Below are 6,000 nucleotides of genomic sequence, written 5' to 3'. Positions count from 1 at the left end.
AGGCTGACGCGGCTGCTCCCTGCAGAAGAAGCATGAACAGATTTGAATGCGCTGGCTCTCCACCGCTACCCTAACACCACTGTACATAACGGACCGGAATTTCTCATTTTCACCCTGAAGGATAAGGTTTATCAAAGGACTCTGCATTGGTTCCAGTTTCCAATGGTTTGTTTCTGGGAAGCAGGATAACCCGCTTCCACTCAAGTCGCTCAGTTACTAGTTGTAGGCTGTCCATGTCCCTGGGTTTTGTTCACAGCTACGTGCACAGCAAATAAAAGTTTTACGGACCAGCCGGCATGGATCACCTCGGCTTTTAAGTGAAACACACACACGTGCAGCAGCCCGTCGCGTCATTTTGGAGAGGTAAGTTGAATTTCGCTGTTGTTAGTGAATAGTGCTGCGAAAAGTGCGATGACAAGCGCAGTTTGGTGAAAAATGGTGCTCTTTCTGTCGGTGCGGAGGCTTGCTGTGTACTATTGTCTGTGTGATTCATGGAGGCTAGTCTGCAGTTCTTCTGACTAAACACATTGCACAGACACACTGGTTTTCTATGCGTAAAACTGGTGCCTTTTGGTAGATTTTTCTTTATAGCGCATAAAACACGGCGATCTACTTTTACAGCAAATTTGATGTATTCGGGTACATAAAATTGTGTCGTAAAAATTAACATTTTATTTTAAAGCCATTTCCACAGCTAGTGTCATGTCGTCTTGTGATTTGACAAGTGTGTCTGTTACTTGTCAAAGCACCCTGTTGACTGATGGGCTGTCATACTCCGCCGGCGGAGCTGTCCCTTTTCTGTGGTGCTGAAACTTTCCCAACTGGCCGCGTGGCTTGTCGCATCACAGGAGAGCAGTGACAGGAATCAAGCAATGTACTCGTGTATTTTTGTTATTTCCAGGGACTGACATTTAGGATTTGAAAGGTAAACACAACTAAGCTCTTTACCGGTCTACCTGCAACATGGTTCGTACAGGGTGATGCGTGTAACTCCCACGGCACTGACTTCCAGCACTGAAATCTCAACAGGGACTACGGTAAAAAGTGAGAGGGATGGAACAGGCATCATTTGAATGAACACAAAGGGAATTTAAAAAAAAAAACCGGAATTTAATTAAAATTGTAAAACGATCTACTTTATGCTATATTTTAAGATTTAAAGCATTAAGAGTTATGGTTATGCATTATAGTCAGTTTTGAACAGTTTTTGGTCTATTTATGGACTTTGCTTGGCTGAAGGCTTGCAGCTATGTGAACTCAGATTCACTGTGAGGAGCTCCTGTCTGTGATTGCTGTTATCACTAATCTGAAGCTCTTCACATCTGAGATTTACAATATGGCTGTGAGGATTTCTGTAGACAGGTGGAGTGCCGTTGATGCTGCTGCCATGGCATTGCTTCATACAGTATTTTCTATCTCAGCTCAAGCTCCAGAGCAGACTGCCCTTTGTAATACTGTGTGAGTCTTAATAGTCTTGGCAGCATTTGGCACAGTGGCACTTTACAGACTGATTCACTTTCTCAGAGAGCTGACCAGCGTTTTCTTTTCTTTTTCTTTTTCTTTATCTTTTTCCTATTTTTGGTTTTAGTGATGGTGGTGATGAATTGGGCTGGCTGGATTTTAAAACCAATGAATGGCTTTTTTGTTATAACATAAGTCCCTCCTTGAGCATTTTTGAAGGCAAGTAAGAATTTCTGGAACTTCTCTTAAGACTTTTTTTTTTAATGTAAAAACACACATTATTATTGGAAATAATAAGATTACATATTTCTCATGCAAATTCGACTCTCCTGTTGTAATAATTTTATCAGTCTTTTTATAATACCCATTCCTGCTGTGTTACTGACATTTAATTATGTTATCAATTATTCTTTTGTGTGCATTTAGCATTTGTTACATTACAAAGACAATTCATTTTTCCCAAATCCCATTTTTGCTGTAATCTTATCTCTCCCTCTTCACTGCACTTCCAGTTCACATGTCGGTATATTACCATTTTCTTTGTCACGACAAAGAAAATGATATTACATGCATATTAAACATGCTGGATATTCCATATCACACTGCATCAAATTGATAATAATTAGGTTCAAAAATTGAGATCAGGGACAAAACAAAGAATGAGATATTAGGGACTTATTCAGAGAGAATAATAGCAGAATTTAAAATCATTTTATTTGCAGCTTACTCTTGCTTTTGTTTGTTGAATGGGTGACTTTGCCCACTGTGAACTGCTGGTCACACGTCTATGGTTGCTTCAGTAAATCTCTCTAATCCAGAGAGGCGGATCATATATGCCGTCATGGCAAATTTGGGGCTTATCAGCAGACTTGAAATTTTGTGCGTGGCAGTCAGAGCGGGACATGAAGAGATCTCATCTAACAGGATTAGGGATATTTGGAAATAAGACAGCAAAGCGGGTAATGAATAAAACATTAATACATTGTGAGTAAAACCAACAACAGTAACTAATAAAATCAGTAAAGATTCTTTGAAAGGTTTTCCTGTCACAAATCTCCAGAATTGCATTACAATATTTTGATTGTGTTTACACACTTTCACTTTCACTGTTTATAAAAAGACCTGTTCTCACTTATTAGTATTCACTGGTTAAGAAGATTGAAAGATTTCCAAAGAGTACAAGAAACCATCATTCAAAATTGCAGGTATTTCATGTATTCGAAACATTTCTGCAATAGAAAATGACAAAAAAGAAAAAACCACAACGATAACCCATTGTTAGGTGAAAATGATAGAGGAAGTAACCATTACTCTTCTTCATCTACTTTCCACCCTGAAGATGGTTGAATACCCTGAGGCTTCTGACGATTGATTTCTATTTTATTGTTTTTATTTTTCATTTCTCTGTCATACCGGATGAAATTGCTGTCCTGCAAGGTTGCTTGATTGAAAAACTCCAGTTCAGTTTAGCTCATCCCCCTCAGAGCCCCGAGGCTGTGGCTCCATCAACGGGGAGATCCCGTTCCCTCTGACACCCGACCTCACATGCAAAAGGTCGAGGGCTGCTCGCTGTCGGCAGGTCTCATCATTCCCCCATGACACGGCCATTATGGTGCCCCCTGGATGGCATGTCAGTCACCTATGGTGGCAAGTCAATTAGTCACGTCTTAAGGGAGTTAGGGTATGTTTGCTTGTTGGATTTTGTCATTCATCTGCACGTGGAGGACACGCTGGAAAGGGATTACAATTTTCCCATCACAATCAGTTAACTTACTGTATGCCACAAAACAATTAAGGACTCACATTTTTATCTTAATTCATCAAACGTTCCTCAAGTAATTGTTAAGAAAACATGTTATAAGACCAAAGTTAAGAATAAATGACTAACAAAAACAACAGAATGAGAAAAAGATGAAGGCTTTCTAGAAAAGTCAGAAATGGGATGCAGGAGATTGTGATCAAAGTTGTGGTTTAAGGTGTCTATGCTTGCCTCTCAAGGAGATTCAGTGTTGTGTGAATCAAACAGAATTTGCAGCACCACATGGAGATTTATGCTGTTAAGTACCTGGATGATTGCTTTTTTCTTAAGTCTGTCTTTACTCTGTATGTGTGTATTTTTAACAGAGGTTGCTTGTTTGCAGATGTCTCATGAATGACTCACTTTCTATTTTTTTCCACTTTTTCATCTTGGTCAAAATACAGGATTCTCAAACCACATCAATATTTTCTTTGATGAGGGCTATTATAGTTTTTCAGCTTTAATATATTTGTCTTTGCCAGGCCAGTAGTTGTATTTTTCTATGAACATACTGTCACAGAAGAGGAATTTGTTCTGTGCCCAAATCTGTAATGTCAAAGCAATGTACAGCTCCATAAAGTGTGAAATGGAAACGATTGAAAATGTGGCTGAGAGTGTATTCCATGATTTGTCTCAAGATAACTGTGCATTTGCTGCTCTAAAACTCTGAGTAAAATGGGCCACATAAAGTGTGATCTCGATCAGCAGTAGCTGGCTCTAAGACGCCCTGTTGCACACCTCAGTACAGAAAAAAGTTTAAAAAAAATGTTTAGCTGCTTGCCACTTAGTATCAAACCAAATGTATTGGGGGTAAGCCTTTGCGATAGACTGCTGTCCTATCCCTGGGTTTGTGTTGTGCAGCTGCTGTAAGCTGCTTCATGCCCCTGCATCAGGTGATAAGCTCCTGGCCCGTCAGCCTCCTCAGCATGCACAAGTTTCCCTACATAGTAAAGCTAACAGAGAAATGTAAATGCTGAGAAAAGCTTTCTGTGAATGCAAAAAAAAAAAAAACCCTCACTATTCACTGTCAGCCTCAAGATCCCTAACAAGACATCTGATTTTTAGACAAAAACGTTAAAGTAAAAACAAAAGAAGTTTATTAATAAAATCCATAATATACTGTGGGTAGAAAGAGAGACAAAAAATGCTCTTTTTTGTAGTGTTCAGTGGTGGCTTATGTTGTTAAATGTCATGTGGTTTCTGGTGTTGCTTATATTCAAAAAAGTTTAATTGTTAAAATGTTGACAAGTGCTTTGTTAGTTCTTCTTCAGTTTAGAAGTGTTGAACAGAAAAGTTGTTGTTCTCTGTTGTTTAACATCAAAAGTGAATGAAGTTGTGCATTTTTGCATTCACAGGCCACATAAGAGCTTTTTTTCTTCTGTCCAAAAGTTAAAAAAGTACAATAATCATATTTAAAGATTAAAGTTCGTATTAAGGTAGTACCATTTAAAATGGGATAATATTACCAGTTTTTTAGATTGCTGTTGTCATGACAGCACCCCCTGTTAGTACTTCTAACTAGATTGGCAGATCTGTGCAGTCTGTCAGTGTAATGGTTTACATCTTGGAGTCTACACGGATCTGAGGTCAACACAAACCTACTCCTCGCTGTGGGTTTTGACAGCAACTTTCTCATTTTCCATCCTCGTGACTATACCCTTCCAACAGAAACAGGATACTTCTCCTTTTTATAATCTGGGACCAACTTAAGGGCGCTGGAGTTGCTGACACAGCAAGAGGGAATTAATGCTAATGTTAGAAAGCTAACTTATCCAGTTCTCAATCCTTTCTTCATAGTGAGGGTTAGCTATCGAGAAGTCTACCATGCTGGCTGCTATTTCTGAGAGGAACACGTTCCTAGAATAGCACAAGTCCCCCATATGCTGAAAGTTGGAAATGTCAAATAAGCAGCTATGTGTTGTTGCAACGCTTGAAAACTCACTCTATTACTGCTTAAAGACCATACAGAGGATGTACAGTCAGATACTTAGCGCTATGACATTTACTAACAATACTAGTGCACAAATGTCAGTCAACTGCTGACATTATCCTTCTCAGGAAAATGTACACAATAGTTCTAGTGTCATCTCAGTTTATGTTTTCTTGTGAAGAATTCAAATGAAATGTGAAAAAAATAGTTTTAAGTCTTATTCTTCTCCTTCTTTCATTTCCCAAGGCCTATCATCTGCCTCTGAAAAAAATTTTTTTTAAGTGTTACCTTTGAATTACTGCACTTACATATTCAGCTTTTACCCAAGGGTTAGGAATAAGAATTCAGTTTTCTTCCCTGCCATATCTTATATCTTGATTTTTCTCCTCTAGCTCATTGGAGTATGCCTACTTTGCGATAAAACTCAATATTAGTGTCTTGACATCTCCTACATCACTGGCACCCACACTAGCCAGTATCTGGCAGGATATCTGTGGTTTATTATTTTGTGTTTTTCTTGCTATAATGTGCTGCATTATTTAACAGGTTTTAAAGTCATAAAACAGCTTGGGTCCCAGCGGGAGGCACTGAGCTGTACTTGGGGTGTTTTTTCATTTCTGGGGATTTTTAAAGCGTCTTTTGATTTTGGGGGACTGTCCTGTGCCTGGACACAGTTTGAAATGTGGGGTGGAGGCAGAAAGGGGCTGCTGAATATCACATTTTTTTTCTTATCAGAAGGTTGTCCTCCCCCTTTTTTTTTCCTTTTCTGCCTTAGCTCTACCTTCTTCCTTTCATGTGCCTCTGATATCAC

At 39.0% G+C, this 6,000-nt stretch overlaps 1 protein-coding gene across 5 annotated transcripts in view; it reads left to right on the top strand.

The window, feature by feature from the left end:
- The first annotated feature begins 235 nt into the window (after positions 1-235).
- Positions 236-6,000, top strand: part of robo1 (roundabout, axon guidance receptor, homolog 1 (Drosophila)) — a 222,821-nt gene continuing 217,056 nt past the window's right edge. For 3 of the 5 annotated variants that reach the window (XM_026191733.1, XM_026191730.1, XM_026191731.1), the window contains exon 1: positions 315-363. The gene's annotated coding sequence lies outside the window, so the exon portion shown is untranslated. Of the gene's footprint in view, positions 364-6,000 lie in introns of all 5 variants that reach the window. The other 2 variants (XM_026191737.1, XM_026191735.1) reach the window with 1 other exon arrangement.

Source organism: Astatotilapia calliptera, chromosome 14, assembly GCF_900246225.1.
Source record: "Astatotilapia calliptera chromosome 14, fAstCal1.2, whole genome shotgun sequence".
In the NCBI taxonomy this organism is placed as follows: Eukaryota; Metazoa; Chordata; class Actinopteri; order Cichliformes; family Cichlidae; genus Astatotilapia; species Astatotilapia calliptera.
Note: the sequence above shows the minus strand (reverse complement) of the source record. Positions and strands in the feature narration are given on the sequence as shown.